The sequence below is a fragment of the Puma concolor genome, chromosome A1 (assembly GCF_028749965.1).
Source record: "Puma concolor isolate L17-30 chromosome A1, mPumCon1.1.hap2, whole genome shotgun sequence".
Classification (NCBI taxonomy): Eukaryota; Metazoa; Chordata; class Mammalia; order Carnivora; family Felidae; genus Puma; species Puma concolor.
This window is the reverse complement of record NC_141667.1, coordinates 181,232,034-181,247,955: the sequence shown is the minus strand read 5'-3', so window position 1 is coordinate 181,247,955 and position 15,922 is coordinate 181,232,034. Positions and strand designations below refer to the sequence as shown.

General features: G+C 35.3%; 2 long non-coding RNA genes across 4 annotated transcripts in view; both read right to left on the bottom strand.

The window, feature by feature from the left end:
• Nucleotides 1-11,967, bottom strand: part of LOC147584670 (uncharacterized) — a 58,260-nt gene extending 46,293 nt beyond the window's left edge. Inside the window, exon 1 of the long non-coding RNA XR_015255730.1 lies at nucleotides 11,234-11,967. This is a non-coding gene — a long non-coding RNA (uncharacterized LOC147584670). The remainder of the gene's footprint in view (nucleotides 1-11,233) is intronic.
• The window catches only part of LOC147584669 (uncharacterized), a 249,630-nt gene that overhangs the window by 78,657 nt on the left and 155,051 nt on the right, over nucleotides 1-15,922 (bottom strand). The window lies entirely within an intron of this gene.

The following is a 15,922-nucleotide window of genomic DNA, read 5'->3' as shown; positions in this document are numbered from 1 at the left end:
TAGAAGGAGTACAGAGAAGGTTATGTCTTCTTTTACACAATCTTCAGAAAGTATGTGTCACTTGGAGATTTAACAGAGGTGTGTATCTCCTGCTGGAACAGCATACTAATGAGAGAATGGGCTGGCTGTTGCTATATTCCTACAGAGAACATTCCCGACCATTTATAGTTCAGTCATGCATTAATCATGAAAGTCTTTTCTCCAGCAAAGACATACAAATGGGCAACAAGTATATGAAAAGATGCTGAATGTCACTAATCATCAGGGAAATGCAAATCAAAACCACAATGAGATCACCTCACACCCATTAGAATGGCTATTAGCAATAAAGCAAAAGACAACAAGTGTTGGTGAGGAACTGGAGAAATTGCAAGCTTTGTGCAATGTTGGTGGGAATGCAAAATACTGCAGCGACTGTGGAAAACAGTATGGGCGTTCCTCAAAAAATTAAATATAGAACTACCATATATTCTAGCAATTCTAGAACTTCTGGGTATTTATCCAAAGCAATTGAAAGCCAGATCACGAAGAGATTTTAGCACTCCCATGTTCCTTGAAGCATTATTCACAATAGCCAAGAAGAGGTAAAAACAACCTAAATGTCCATCAACAGATGAATGGATAAAGAAAATGTGTATATTTACAATGGGATATTATTCAGCCATAAAAAAAAAGAGAAAGACCTGCTTTATTTTCTACAGCATAGATGGACATGAAGGACATTATTTTAAGTGAAATAAACCAGACAGAGGAAAGACTAATACTACATGGCTTCACGTATATATGAAATAAAAAAAAAAAAAAAGAGTCAAACTCAGAAACAGAGACTAGAATGGTGGTTTCCAATGGTTGGGGGTTGAGGGAAAATGGAAGAATATTGGTCAAAGGCTACAAACTGTTAGTTAAGGAAGATGAACAAGTTCTTAGAGATCTGCTTACAGCATCGTGAATACAGTTGACAATACACTATTGCACACTTAATCGTTAAGAAAATAAATATCATGTTAAGTGATCTTTCCACCATAAAAATGAAAAAAAATAAAATGAAAGAATAATCAGGACAGAAAGTAGAATGGTGCTGGGAGAAGGGCATGGGGCATTAGTGTTAAGGGTTTAGAATTTCAGGTTGGCAGGATAAAAAGTTTCTATAGATGGATGGTGTTGACGAATGTACTTAACACCACTGAACTATACACTCAGAAACGGTTAAGAGACTGCATTTTATGGTATGTACATTTTACCAGAATAAAAAAGAAATTGGGAAAAAATTTAAAAATCAGTGCAAATTTGGCCTTCTACACCGTAATATATGGTTTGTTTTATTCCTTAAAGAAAAACAAACAAGCACACACAGATACAAAACAACATAAAACAAAACAGTATCAGTGGGTCAGATCCATGAAGTCAGCTTTGATGGCTAAAGTCACAACAATGTCAAAGATCCAGAGAACTGAAGGAATCAGAGAATTCTAGTGATCACCTTTAGCCTGAAAACTTACACCTGTGAAGCCTAACACTGACTATATTGACACAATGCCAAAAGTTAGAAGGGTGAAAATTAATGAATGACACAGATTTTCCCAAATTGACCTAATGTTCATTGGTATAAACTGATGTTCTTTAAATACACTGTGAGTATCCTATGAAATATAAGATACTTTATGACCACAATTTCATTCTACTGTTACGTAATTGTTATGCTATCTTAAAATGAATGCTTTGTCATTAATTAAAACTTGGATATTTTATTCTTGAATACATCCATAATGGGAAGGAAAGTTTCAGAACCCACTCTGATTTCTACCTCACCATATATCAGTGTAATTTTATCAATACAAGTTATAAATATTTTATTGCCCATTTGAATGAAAGTAGAAAGGATTTCATAGTTTCAAAGAGGTAACTTTCTCATTAAGATGTCTAGTTAAAAGTATTAAATATATTATAACATTTGTAAATTAATTTAACCTAGTTGTGATAAATAAACCATGCATTTTATCACATTCACAAACTATTCGACAATAAAATTACACTTTGCCAGTACCTGAAAGTTACAAATATAAAGTAATAGTTTTCTATTTGCACAGAAACAATGCTTCATTTTCTTCTAGGCTACAGAAAAGCAGCAAAAGAGATAGATCAGGGGTTGTCTGTTACTGTCTCTCTTCTTGCCAGAGGGTTTTCCCTATAAAACATATTGGACCGTGAATAAGAGTGCCAGAGAGGGTGAAAAGGCAGAAGTGCAGAGAATCAAGAAGTTCAAGCTCTACTGGACATACTTTAACAAAGTGTAACAGAAGGCACATTCTTTCTCCGAGAAAAACAGGTATTACACAGTTTAGGGTTGGGATCCTATTATTGTGTCAGTACTTAGATCTGTTATATTTTATGGGTGCTTTCTTTTAATCAGTCTTGCTCTCTTTTTTTTTTTATTTTTTAATTTTTTTTCAACGTTTATTTATTTTTGGGACAGAGAGAGACAGAGCATGAACGGGGGAGGGGTAGAGAGAGAGGGAGACACAGAATCGGAAACAGGCTCCAGGCTCCGAGCCATCAGCCCAGAGCCCGACGCGGGTCTCGAACTCACGGACCGCGAGATCGTGACCTGGCTGAAGTCGGACGCTTAACCGACTGCGCCACCCAGGCGCCCCTCTTTTTTGAATATTCAAAGTATTGGTTGAACTTGGATTCAACAAATTAATTCGCATGAGACAAGATGTGGAAACAACCTGGGCTTTCTCCCTAAGCTTTTGAGTGTCTTCCTCTACATTAAACCAAGTCTAGTGCAGCATTTCCAATTCGCTTATTAGGGCCACCTTTTGGTTCATGTTTCAGACAAACAACCAAAGTAACTCCCTGAGCTGCAATATTAAAGGCAGAATCTTTGCTTACTGAGCTTATGTCAATAAATTCAACTTGCTCCAACTTTACACTCCTTCCACCATTATCCTACTCTCTTAATGTCCATTCCCCCCCATCTTGCACAGATTTCTGTCTCTATAAAATATATAACTCAAGTAGTTCTTTTGGAGTATTGTGCGCAGCCTCGTGGTCCCTACTTTATAGCTCATATTTACAGACCTGATGGTATGTAAGTCTAGTTACCTAGAAGTAAAGAGGGATGTGAGGCTGTGTCCTGAGGAATACTGGGATTGTCTTTCTTGCCTGACAACTGCCTCAGGAAGCATATTACAACCCTCAGGGAATACAGAGTAATCATCTCAGATGGGGGTGGAAAGGCTGCTCCCACTGGGGTTGGGGAGGGCTCTTCCACTGGCAAAGAAGACTCATCAGAATTTAGGGGTTCAGTTTCCCCCATCAATATCTTCCCCATTTTCCTCATTCCATGATCCCATTCCTTCTCAAACCATGCTCTCACTTTAACAGAGGCACCCTATAAGCCCGGGAGTTTAATATACATTGTAACTCATCAAGTCACAGGATGAGATTTTGGCTTTGATTTTTCCCGAGCCCATGCCTAAAATTACAGGAGATAAGGGCCTTCTTCAGGGTACACACAACTTTCAGATCACTTATGTCAGACTTGAGCTGGGAATGTGAATCCCTATCCTCATCTGTTTCTTTCCCCATTTTGTCCAGTGACATGAGGAACTAGACAATCTCATTATATTTATTAGTTTGCCAAAAATGTGTGAAAGTATCACCCAGCTGTTTCCTTCTCATAGGGAGTATTTTAGTCAGGGTATTTTGTCTCTCCAGTAGCCATCCTGTTTACATATGAAAATACAGTCATATGCCCTGTTTTTGTATAACAACTTCCTTTCAAATGTCATTTTCAAAGACTGTAGAGATACATGAAGCCTTAAATGCAGTTTGACAAGGCCAGTAGGGGAGATAGCTCTCTCCCTGGGAAGCTTCCTTGCAAAGGCCTTTTATCTGAACCAGTTGCCTTTTCTCATGCATTATGTGTTGTAGTGTTTCTTTGCACGGGAATAGAGCAAATTCATCGTACACATGCCACCAAATATGCATCAGGACATAAAAATTTAATTTTTCTAGAGTTATGTATACATTGTCCTACAGGGACGTCTGTCAGATGCTGTGTTCATTCAGCAGGAGAGTTGTGATATTGCAGGGGAGCAAGAGTTCAACCGTCTGTAAGTAAGAGGTTAGAGACAAGCTTAACATGAACGAAAGCCAAAGAGTTTCTTGTATTTGCTGGAAGTCATTATGAATTTGCCTCATCAATACAAAAAAAAAAAAAAAAAAAAAAGAAAAGAAAAAAGAAAAAGGCAATGCCAGTGCAGTAATCGATTCACTTTAAAAGTTGCCCATATAGGGGCGCCTGGGTGGCGCAGTCGGTTAAGCGTCCGACTTCAGCTCAGGTCACGATCTCACGGTCCGTGAGTTCGAGCCCTGCGTCGGGCTCTGGGCTGATGGCTCAGGGCCTGGAGCCTGCTTCCGATTCTGTGTCTCCTTCTCTCTCTGCCCCTCCCCCCTTCATGCTCTGTCTCTCGCGGTCTCAAAAATAAATAAAAACGTTAAAAAAAAAAAATTTAAAAGTTGCCCATATAAAAAAAGCCCCAAAGTTAACAAGGGATAACAGTGGGTGTTTTAAAAAACATATGAGACACTCTGTACCCTGAAGTATTAGCTCTGTCATCATTTAGTATTAACAATTCTTAATTCTTTCAACTACACTGCCAGAATATACAAAGTAAGCTGCAAATACTAGTTTAGGTTGTCAAACCAAAGCATTATAAAAATCCTCAGGTATAAACTAATATTCTATTTTTAGCTGTGCATTCAAAAACAAAATGAAATGATGTTTCTTTCACTGTGCAAAAGCTTTTTATTTGATGTAGTCCCAACAGTTTATTTTTGTTTTTGTTTCCTTTGCCTTAGGAGACATATCTAGAAAACTATGTTGCTATGGCTGATGTCAAAGAAATTACTGCCTATGTTCTCTTCTAGGATTTTTATGGTTTCAGATTTCCCTGTAAGTCTTTAATCCATTTGGAGTTTATTTTCCTGTATTGTGTTAGAAAGTGGTCCAGTTTCATTCTTTTTTGCATGTAGCCGTCCAGTTTTCCAGCACCATTTATTGAAGAGAATATCTTTACCTCATTGTATATTCTTGCCTGTTTTGTCATAGATTAATTGACCATATAAGCATGTGTTTATTTCTGGGCTCTCTATTCTATTCCAGTGATCTCTGTGTCTATTTTTGTGTCAGTACCATACTGTTTTGCTTACCACAGCTTTGCAGTTATGTTGAAATCTGGAACTGTGATACCTCTAGCTTTCTTCCTTCTCAAGATTGCATTGGCTGGTCAGGGTCTTTTGTGAATATATACAAATTTTAGGATGATTTGTTGTTCTGTGAAAAATGTTGTTGGTATTTTGATAGGGATTGCATTAAATCTATAGAGGGCTTTGAGTAGTATAGAAACTGTCAACAAAACAAAAAGGTTAGCTATTGAATGAAAAAAGGTATTTGCAAATGATATGTCTAATAAGAGATTAATATCCAAAATATATAAAGAATTTATACCACTCAACATGCACACACACACACACACACACACACACACACACACACACAAAAGAAAACAAAAGCAATCTGATTAAAAAATGTGCAGAGGACCAACAGACACATGAAAAGATGCTCAACATTACTCATCATCAAGGAAATACAAATCAAAACCACAATTAGATATCACTTCACACCTGGCAGAATGGCTAAAATAATTTTAAGAGATAAAAAACAAAAACAAAAGCAAAAAACAGAAGAAAACAAGGAATAACAAGTGATGGTGAGGTTGTTACAGAAAAAGAACTCTTATGCACTATTGGGAATGTAAATTGGTATAGCCACTGTATAAAACAGTATAAGGTCCCTCAAAAAATTAAAAATAGAAACACCATATGATCCCACAATCCTAATATTGGGTTATTTACCCAAAGAAAATAAAAACGAATTCAAAAAGATACATGAACCCCTATGTTTATTGCAGCATCATTTACAATAGCCAAGATGTGGAAGCAAACTAAGTGTCCATCAATAGATGAAGGGATAAAGAAGATATGGTATATATACACAATGGAATATTATACAACCATAAAAGGATGAAAACTTGCCATTTGTGACAACTTGGGTGGATCTAGAAGGTATTATGCTAAATGAAATAAATCAGACTGAGAAAAACAAATATTATATGATTCCACTCACATGTGGAATCTAAAATAACAAAACAAATAAATAAGCAAACCAACATAAAGCATTATCAGACCTCAGACACCTGGGTGTCTCAGTGGGTTAAGTGGCTGACTCTAGATTTTGGCTCAGGTCTTGACCTCATGGTTTGTGGGACCAAACCCCACATTGGGCACCCCACATTGGGCTCCACGCTGACAGTAGCACAGAACCTGCTTGGGATTCTCTCTCTTCATCTCTCTCTGCCCCTCCCCTGCTCATGCATGCATTCTCTTGCTCTCTGTATCTCTGTCTCTGTCTCTCTCTCAAAATAAATAAATAAACTTAAAAAAAAAAAAAAACAGAATCAGACCTATAAATAGAACAAACTGAAGGCTGCGAGAGGAAAGGTGGGGGGGTGGACAAAATGGGGGAAGGGGAATGGGAGATGCAGACTTTCAGTTATGGAATTGATAAGTCCTGGGAATAAAAGTCACAGCATAGGGAATATAATTAATGATATTATAAGAGCATGTACAGTGACGAATTATAGCTACACTTGTAGTGAACATAGCAAAATGTGTAGAGATGTTGTATACCTGAAAATAATATAACAATGTGTGTCAACTATATTAAAAAAATTTTTTTAGGGGCGCCTGGGTGGCGCAGTCGGTTAAGCGTCCGACTTCAGCCAGGTCACGATCTCGCGGTTCGTGAGTTCGAGCCCCGCGTCAGGCTCTGGGCTGATGGCTCGGAGCCTGTAGCCTGTTTCCGATTCTGTGTCTCCCTCTCTCTCTCTGCCCCTCACCCGTTCATGCTCTGTCTCTCTCTGTCCCAAAAATAAATAAAAACGTTGAAAAAAAAAATTAAAAAAAATTTTTTTTTAAAACTCAAAAACAAAATAAAATAAATACACTAGAGATAGTAGAAAAATAATCCATTTGTATACAGAAGAAATCAAATAAGGTAATGACCCAAATTACAGAATATTTTGATTGTGCAGGAAGTTTTTTTAAAATACTGTACATGGAAGTGCATATTGGTACAATCTTTCTGGAAAACAAACTGGCATTTTGTTTCCAAAAATTGAAAAGTACAGCTGAAACTAACAGAACATTGTATGTTAGCTGTACTGGAATTAAAATTTAAAAATTAATAAGAAGTATATTTAAAAAATAAAAAAAAAATAATGGGGCGCCTGGGTGGCGCAGTCGGTTAAGCATCCGACTTCAGCCAGGTCACGATCTCGCGGTCCGTGAGTTCGAGCCCCGCATCGGGCTCTGGGCTGATGGCTCAGAGCCTGGAGCCTGTTTCCGATTCTGTGTCTCCCTCTCTCTCTGCCCCTCCCCCGTTCATGCTCTGTCTCTCTCTGTCCGAAAAATAAATAAACGTTGAAAAAAAAAAATAATAAAAAAATAAAAAAATAAAAAAATAAAAGTAAAAAAACTGACAAAATGTAATATTTTTCTCTAAATCATTTAAATTCTCAAAATTTACTGTAAGGGAATAATTAGGATTATATTCAAATTTTAATGGATGATGATGTTCTTCCCAGAATTATGCATAATAACAGAGATGGAGAACTAATGTAAATGTCAAAAAGTAGAGAAATGTTTGAATAAATGTTATAATGATTATATAAATGACTATCAGGCAAACATATTAGATTTCTAAGAATATTTAATAAAATAGGGGACATAATAATAGGAAAAAAGATTTGACAGTGACATTTTGAAAATTAATATTCTAATACCTGCATACATTGTACATATAAATGAGCTTCCATGTCTATTTCTGTATAGTTGGATCATTAATAAGTTCAAATTTCTTTACATTTTCCATATTTTCCAAATTTCTATAATGGCATGTATTACTGTTAGGAATCATAAACATGTGGAGATTTCCAGAACACTTGTACACGTTCACATGATCATGAGCTGGATATAGTACTCATAAGAATGACTCCAAGATGCAACTAACCTGAGATATCAATTCAAGTCCACCAACTTCCAGACAAATATCTAAGAAACATAAATTCTAATCACTATTCTTTAGTGTTGGTCCTTTTAAAGGAAACATAAGATGTTCTTCTACTTGTTACCTTGTTACAATTTCTTATTTTCACCATCGAATAACCTCAAATTTTGAACAGATTACACTATTGAAGATTCAATCAGCTATATGTTCATGCACTGTTCTTTAAGTAACACAAACCATCAAATTCAGGACACTAACACTATCAAATTTGAACAGATCCTGGACTTCCTATAACACCTCAAAGCAAACAATTTGATTTATTCCGGTTCCATTGAAAACATTTGATTTATTCTGGTGTCATTCAAAAGGAGAACACTTAGTTTAGGTAATACAGATTGAAAAATGGTCCCAATGTATTATACCATCAGAATAATTATAATTTGGTCATGTTTTTATAAGGATAGAGTAAAATGAGTATTAAAATCAATCCGAGGTAGGATCATTAAACCTAAAATTGGAACTCAAAGTGAGGTAAAAGCTGATACATTTTGAGATAATAGAAATATGATTACATGGGAAATCAGCTTTATTAGTCTTGATTCATTCCTGGAATGACATTTTTCAATGTCTTGTATAGTAATATAAATCTTTCTATTATAATCACTTTTAGGGTGGTGACTAAGAGGCAAAGAGTATGTAACATAATGAAATACACATGTGTATGTGTGTATACACACACATATCTTAGGTATTATTGTATCATTCTTGATAACACTGTATTATTCCAGATAATATTATATTATTGTAGATAACATGGCTAATAATTATTGTATTTTTCTGTCTGGATAACATTTATTATACTGAATAGCATATGTAGAAAGATAAGTTTTTATCAGAAAAACATATTGACTATAATTGTTAGTAACCATGCTTTCCTTATATTTAATAATATAAAATAACATTGGGTTCTTATTTTTAATTAGATAAAAGTAGATAGTACAGGATGAAATTTCATCAACATTGTGTTGATTATATTTAAACTACTTAAGAAAAGTGCTTTTGTTTTTTCCTTTTTTAAGGGGTAAATATATGTTTGTGCATTTGTATGTGTATTTGTGTGTGTGTGTGTGTCTGTGTGTGTGTGTGTGTGTGTGTGTGTAACACAATGAGGGATAGGACACTAAATTACAGTCAGTAATTCAGTTACCATTGCTGTTATGTCCTTTCACTCTCCAAACTCATATGTTAAAAAACTAATTCCAAAGTGATGGTATTTGGAAGTGGGCCTTTGGGAAGTAATTAGGTTATGAGGGTGGCGTCCTAACAAAAGAGTTGTGTCCTTAAAAGAGGCCATAGAGGGGCATCTTGGTGTCTCAGTCAGTTGAACGTCTTTGACTCTTGATTTCTGCTCAGGTCGTGATCCCATGGTTCATAAGTTCAAGCCCTGCATTAGGCTCTGTGCTGACAGTGTGAGCCTGCTTGGGATTCTCTCTTTCCTCCTCTCTCTCTGCCCTTCCCCCACTTGCTCTCTCTCTTTCTCTGTCTTAAAATAAAATAAAATAAAATAAAATAAAATAAAATAAAATAGTGGCTAAAGAGACCAGAGTTCTCTGGTCTTTCTACTTTCTACCATGTAAGGGCACAAGAAGGGGGCTATGAACCAAGAGGTGAGTCCTTACCAGACAACAATTTGCCAATACCTTGATCTTGCACTTCTTAGTCCCCACAACTGGGAGAAATTAATTTCTGTTATTTATAAGCCACCCAGTCTGTGGAATTGTACAGCAGCCCAAACAGATTAAGATAGTTGCTCATTATAATAGTCATTCTCAAAGTGGGAGATAGCATAGGAAGTTGTATCAAATCTCCAGTGGGCAAGAGAATTCATTTGAAAACCCAAAAACATTTAAAATCATTGTAATACATCATATATAAATATATTCTCTTGCCATTGGAGAATGGTGTTTTAAATAGAAAATCTAAACTTCTGAGAAAGAAGAAAACAGGTTATTTTTAGACTGATATTTAATATATGGTTGTATTTTAAATACACATACAAATATAAAACAATAAAATTATATTTAGAAATTAATATACTTTTTCTATTTAATGTAAGTAAAATAAAGTATTTAGTTTTCTTTATATTTTTACTGTGATTATATATGTATATATGTATGTATTATATATGCACCTATATAATAAACACACATTGACACAAACTCAGAGACATAGAATGAAAGAGAAAGGCAGAGAGTCAGAAGGTAGATAGTAAGAGAAAAGATACAAATAAAGACAGAAAAAAAATGTTTCTTTTTATTGAATAAATAAGAAGGTAGACCTTCTTTTTTAGTCTTCAATATTCATATATTTATTCATTCACTCACTTGTTCATTAGTTTATGATTAATTTCATAGTTAGTGATGACTTAGGCTTTGGAAATAAAATGATGAATAAAATTTTATTTTTATTTATTTATTTTTTAAATTATTTTTATAAATGTTTATTTATTTATTTTGAGAAGGAAAAGGCACAAGAGAGCACACGTGAGCTGGGAAGGGGCAGAGAGAGAGAGGGGGAGAACCCCAAGCAGGCTCTGCACTGCCAGCACAGAGCCCGACTTGGGGCTTGATCCCTCCAACCGCGAGATCATGACCTGAGACAAAATCAAGAGCCAGCTGCTTAATCGACTGAACCACCCAGGTGTCCCTAAAATTTTATTTTTATAATCAAGATACCAGTTATAATTCTGAAAATCAATGAACAAATTAACATTTCAAATACTGACTGATGATTTAAATTCTCCAAACAAACAATAGCTCACAATTTAAGTATTATTTAAGGATTATTAACTTACATTTAATATTCTATACATATATATGTATGAAAATATATCTAAAGTTAAACATAATTTTATATCTATTTTGTCAATTATGATTGTCATATTTTTCTTAAGTTTACAAATAGGACTTTCATATATACCTTTGGTTAAGTGTAGGAATAAATAATCATTTCAGTTTGTTCAAAGAAACATTAGAAGTATAAAAAAGCTAACCCAAGGCAGAAAACCATTTGAAAAGATCACAAAATTATACTGCTTACCAGTGATAGTTATCAATTTATTACCACTCAGCTCCAAATCGGGATTTGATTGCTTATTCTGCAAAAGTGAGGCTGAGCAGCTTTTCTCATCTGGCATGGTATTAAGCTTTTTCAGAAGAGGATGCTGTAGCAACGCTGCAGGACCATCTTTTCTGGTTCCAGCGTGCTCGCCTCCATAGGCTTCTTCAGCTGGAGATCTTTCTAGTGCGCGGCTCCTGCACTGCAGTTGGCTTTCCCAGCTATTTGGCGTTCCCAGCTCCAGGCTTCTGAAGTGGACAGTAGTCCTTCAACATAGACTGCTGAAATATGCACAGTTTCTCCAGCACGAGGCTCCTGAGGAGTGAATTCCTTGTTCAAAGTTCAACAGCCGTAGCAAGCATGATTTCTCAGGTGCTGGGTTCAGGCAGAACAGGCAGTTTCTCCAGAGCCTGCTTCCTTCAGTGTGCAAGGACTCCGGCAGTGCCATGGCTTCTCCCACATGCAGGCCTTCTAGTACAGGGGGGTCGGCAAAAACAGATTCCCCTGATACTCTCCTTTGGGCGGTTTTATAGTAAAGTGCCAGCAGTGAAACACATCCCCATGAATGGCTTTCTCTGGCACCTAGAGGGTGGATTTCCTGCAAGTTCTGTCAGTGTAGACCAAAGACCTAGGGCATGGTGGGTAGACTTTTCTTTGAGTGTTCCAGCCCAGCCCCAGGTATAAGTGGCCACATCTTATACCTCTGCTCCCATATTCTTCAGAATTCTCTTTATTTCTCTCTACTTTTCACTAGCCAATAACTCCTTATTTCCATTTCTTGTTAATCATTCTTTATATTAAACTTTTCCTTGTTCAAATAACTCTGTGGTTTCTCTCCCTTCAACTCTAACAGATACACTAGTGAATAATTACATTGACTACAATAACCAGACTAAAATGTTGAGCTGGTAAACACCTAGTTGTTAATTTCATTTTTTTCATATAAGTCATGACTGAATTGGTCATGAAACACTGAGCATGATACAATCAATTCCTTGTGTCACATTTTTTATAAGATTATTGACAAACTAAGTAAGTCTCTAGAATGGTGGTCAAAATGATGATACATCTCAAACAATGATATATGTTTATATGAACTAAGACTCTTTCACTGGATAATTTAGAAGGAGATATCTATCTTTAAATATTTGAAGGTTTGTTATGCAACCAAAAAATTAGATTTGCTGTATAATCAGTTGAAAAAGTGAGTATAATTTATAAGAAGACAAATGTAAGGAAGGACTCTTAACAATTGGCTGGGTTAAAATGGGCTAATAATTTCTCTGTCACCAGAACTGTTTAAATTAAGCTCAGGTGCCTGCTTTTCTTAGATATTAGTGAAGGATAATTTGCATCATGAAATAGATGCCCTCTACAATCATTTTCAGCTTTGAAAGTCATGCATCTATGTATCTCTGACCATAATGTGATTAATAACTATGTTATCTAAAATGGTTTCTGAAGGATTTTATCTCTATCTTTCAAGAAGTTTGTGTATTATTTTGCAATCTTAATTAACATTTATATATCTCTTGTGGTCATAGATTTACATAGGTCAGTGATGAAAAAGGATTGTGTTTACTCAAATGTAGTTTTATTAACTGAAGTTACTTCACCTGAATAGCAACAACATTAAAACCAGAACAACAACAACAACAACAAAACATATAGGATTGTATAATAGGATTTTGTTCCATAAATGCAAAGCTTCTCTCTCTCCTCAAATATTATGATTTCCATAACATCTCATATATGCAATTATTTTTTTTTAATTACTCTACATTATTCTGTTAACTTCATTGGAAAAGTAGGCCCTGATGTGGCTCATGAGACATATAAGCTATTAAAGTGTTAGCTACCAATTCAAGCACAAGAGTGTTTGACTAAACTTTAGAAGTAATTTAAGGATACTGAATAAAATGAACTAAGTTGGCATGTGTCCCAAGTGCTGGAGTGCCATGACAGCTTCAATGAACACAATCAGTCAGGGATCTGATCTCACTTTTCATCCTTGCCACTTGTACCATTTTGAATCCTTATATTATTCTTGGGTATTGATGCATTTCTAACTTTTATGGAAATGCACTATCTTACAATTCATCAACACCATAATGTATTGCCCTAAAATGTCCCTTAAGTCTTTCTTATTTAATGTAAAATTCAGAGGTTTAGCACTTTTTCAGTTTTATGTATGTGTTTCATTAAGTCTATCTATACTCAACTAAGTAGGTAGAAACATCTGAATTTACTTGTCAAGTTGTTCAATATCGATAGCCAGTTTCATGAGTCAGGGCCCACAAAATATTTCCAAACTGTATTACATGAATATATGCATATTTATTTAATATCTGTTATAGGTTGAGTTTTATTAAGTAATGATTATACAAACGTCAAGATAATGTTTGTTGTCTTTTCCCAGATGAAATATCTCACCTAGTTTGAAAAATTGACTTGAAAGCCTGAATAATGGGAAAATAGTAGTAGAAGAGTTCTGTTGAATTCATTGTGGCTTAAAAAGAAACATAAATATGGCCAGTGTCAGTAAGCCAGTGTGCCATTTATGCAGACTTTATATAGGTTACCAGGAAATGAAAAGGTGACACAGAACCTTATGGATAAACTACTATGCCCACAAAAAGTATGGTTACCTTTCATGTGAAATGGTTGGAGTGTGAGGTAGAAATGAGGAAGTGAGATGAAATGAATTTGGGAAGGTAGCAGATTTTGGGGATGAAGCATCATCCACCCTGAAAAATACCTGACAATATTAATTTTCCTTGCCTTTACACAAGGACAAACTAGTATTTTATTTATGGTAAAAAAAATCATCTTCAAGTCATTTCTTTACTTTTGTGTGTGTCATAATCAGGAAACAGATGGCACACCCAAATTGAACAATTTGAAGAGCATTCAATAAAGAGACTATTTAAAGTTGAAGATAAGGTGTAAATAGAGACAGTGTCATACCCTGAGTCCAGTAGGGGTAAGCATGACACCATCCAGTGAGGCCCACAGTAAGGCCTAGGGATAAATCTGGGGAATGAATAACGCAAACTCTCCCTCCATCCTTCCACTTATTTCATAAAAGTGCTACTCATTTATCAAACCCAAAAGGAAACTGAAGAACCAAAGAGTCTATCGACCATAATAGTTTGCTTCTAGTGCATAGAGTGAGGTGGAAGATGGTGGAGACCGATCTGGAGGCACAAAAGAAGATCCAGTGCACTATTCTAAGTGACATTAAAATCAACAGGAACTTTTAAGTTTGCCTTCTCAATTTCTCTATTACCTCTGTATAAATATATATGGAGATTTAAAAATTTGAATTGTAATCTACACATAAATGGGGTTCCTTTGAGGTTTATTGGAAACAAAATGACATGTGCAGATTTGTATTTTAAAGTCAGCGTTCATAACCTTTCTAATGTGGAGGCTGGATGAGGAGACAAATCCACTGGTCATCAATAGTCCATGCAAATGGAAATAAGCACAGGAGTTACACGAGTAGCATGGAGAATAGCAAGGAAAGAATAGAAGGTTATCAAGAGGTAAGCCAAAAAGTGTTTGCTAAACAGTTTTGTGTCTGCCTCTGAGTGAGAGTATGTTTGTGGGAGGGGTGATGGTGTTAGTAAGCTATGAAATTAAAATTGATTTCAAGAATCCATTTTAGAGTTCTTGGTCATGACATTGACCTAAATACCTAGGGAAAGAAATGCATTTAGTTCTTGGGGAGATAAAAGTAAATTCAGTTAGGATGATGAAATAGAGAAGGCTAAGAAATGTACAGATTGTAATTAGTGATAAGAGGTCAGAAGTATGTGTATAAAGCTCAAAATAGTGGTTTGAATTAGAGATATAAATTGAAGTTGAAACCATAAAAATGGATAAGATTGCCCAGGGAGATCAATTGTAAAGAGACAAGGGTCATTATTGAGTCATCCATATTTTCAAATTTACTAGACACACACACACAAATAAATAAAAGACATAATGATTTAAGAGAAAGAAACATAAAATTTTCATTATTCTCAGATGACACAATTATCCAGTCAGGAAATCCTAAAATTGCTAGAAGGAAAAGAAGACCTACTAGATTTAATAAGTCAGTTTAATAATGTTGCAGAACTCAAAATAAATTATATAACTGTATGGTAGGAATAAAAATTTGGAAAATGAAATTTAAAGAATACCTTTTCAAAAAGCATCCAAAGACATAGATACTTGGGATTATATTTTATGAAAGTTGTCCAAGATCTTTACATTAAAAGCTATTGGGTGCCTGGGTGGTTCAGTCAATTAAGCATCTGACTTCAACAGAGGTCATGATCTCACAGTTCGTGGGTTCAAGCCCCACGTCAGGCTCTGTGCTGATGGTTCAGAGCTTGGAGCCTGCTTCAGATTCTATGTCTCCCTTTCTCTCTGCCACTCACCCCACTCACACTCTGTCTCTCTCTATCAAAAATGAATAAACATTAGAAATTAAGAAAAAAATAAAAGCTATAAAATAAGGGCAAGGTAAAATTTTAAAGTCCTAAATAAACAAGAAATATACTGCATTCATCGATTAAAAGACTCAAAATTATTAACATTGTAAGTGTCCACAAAATGAAGCATAGATTCAATGCAATCCTAAAATCACAGCACACTTTTTTTTTGTTGTTTTGTGAATAA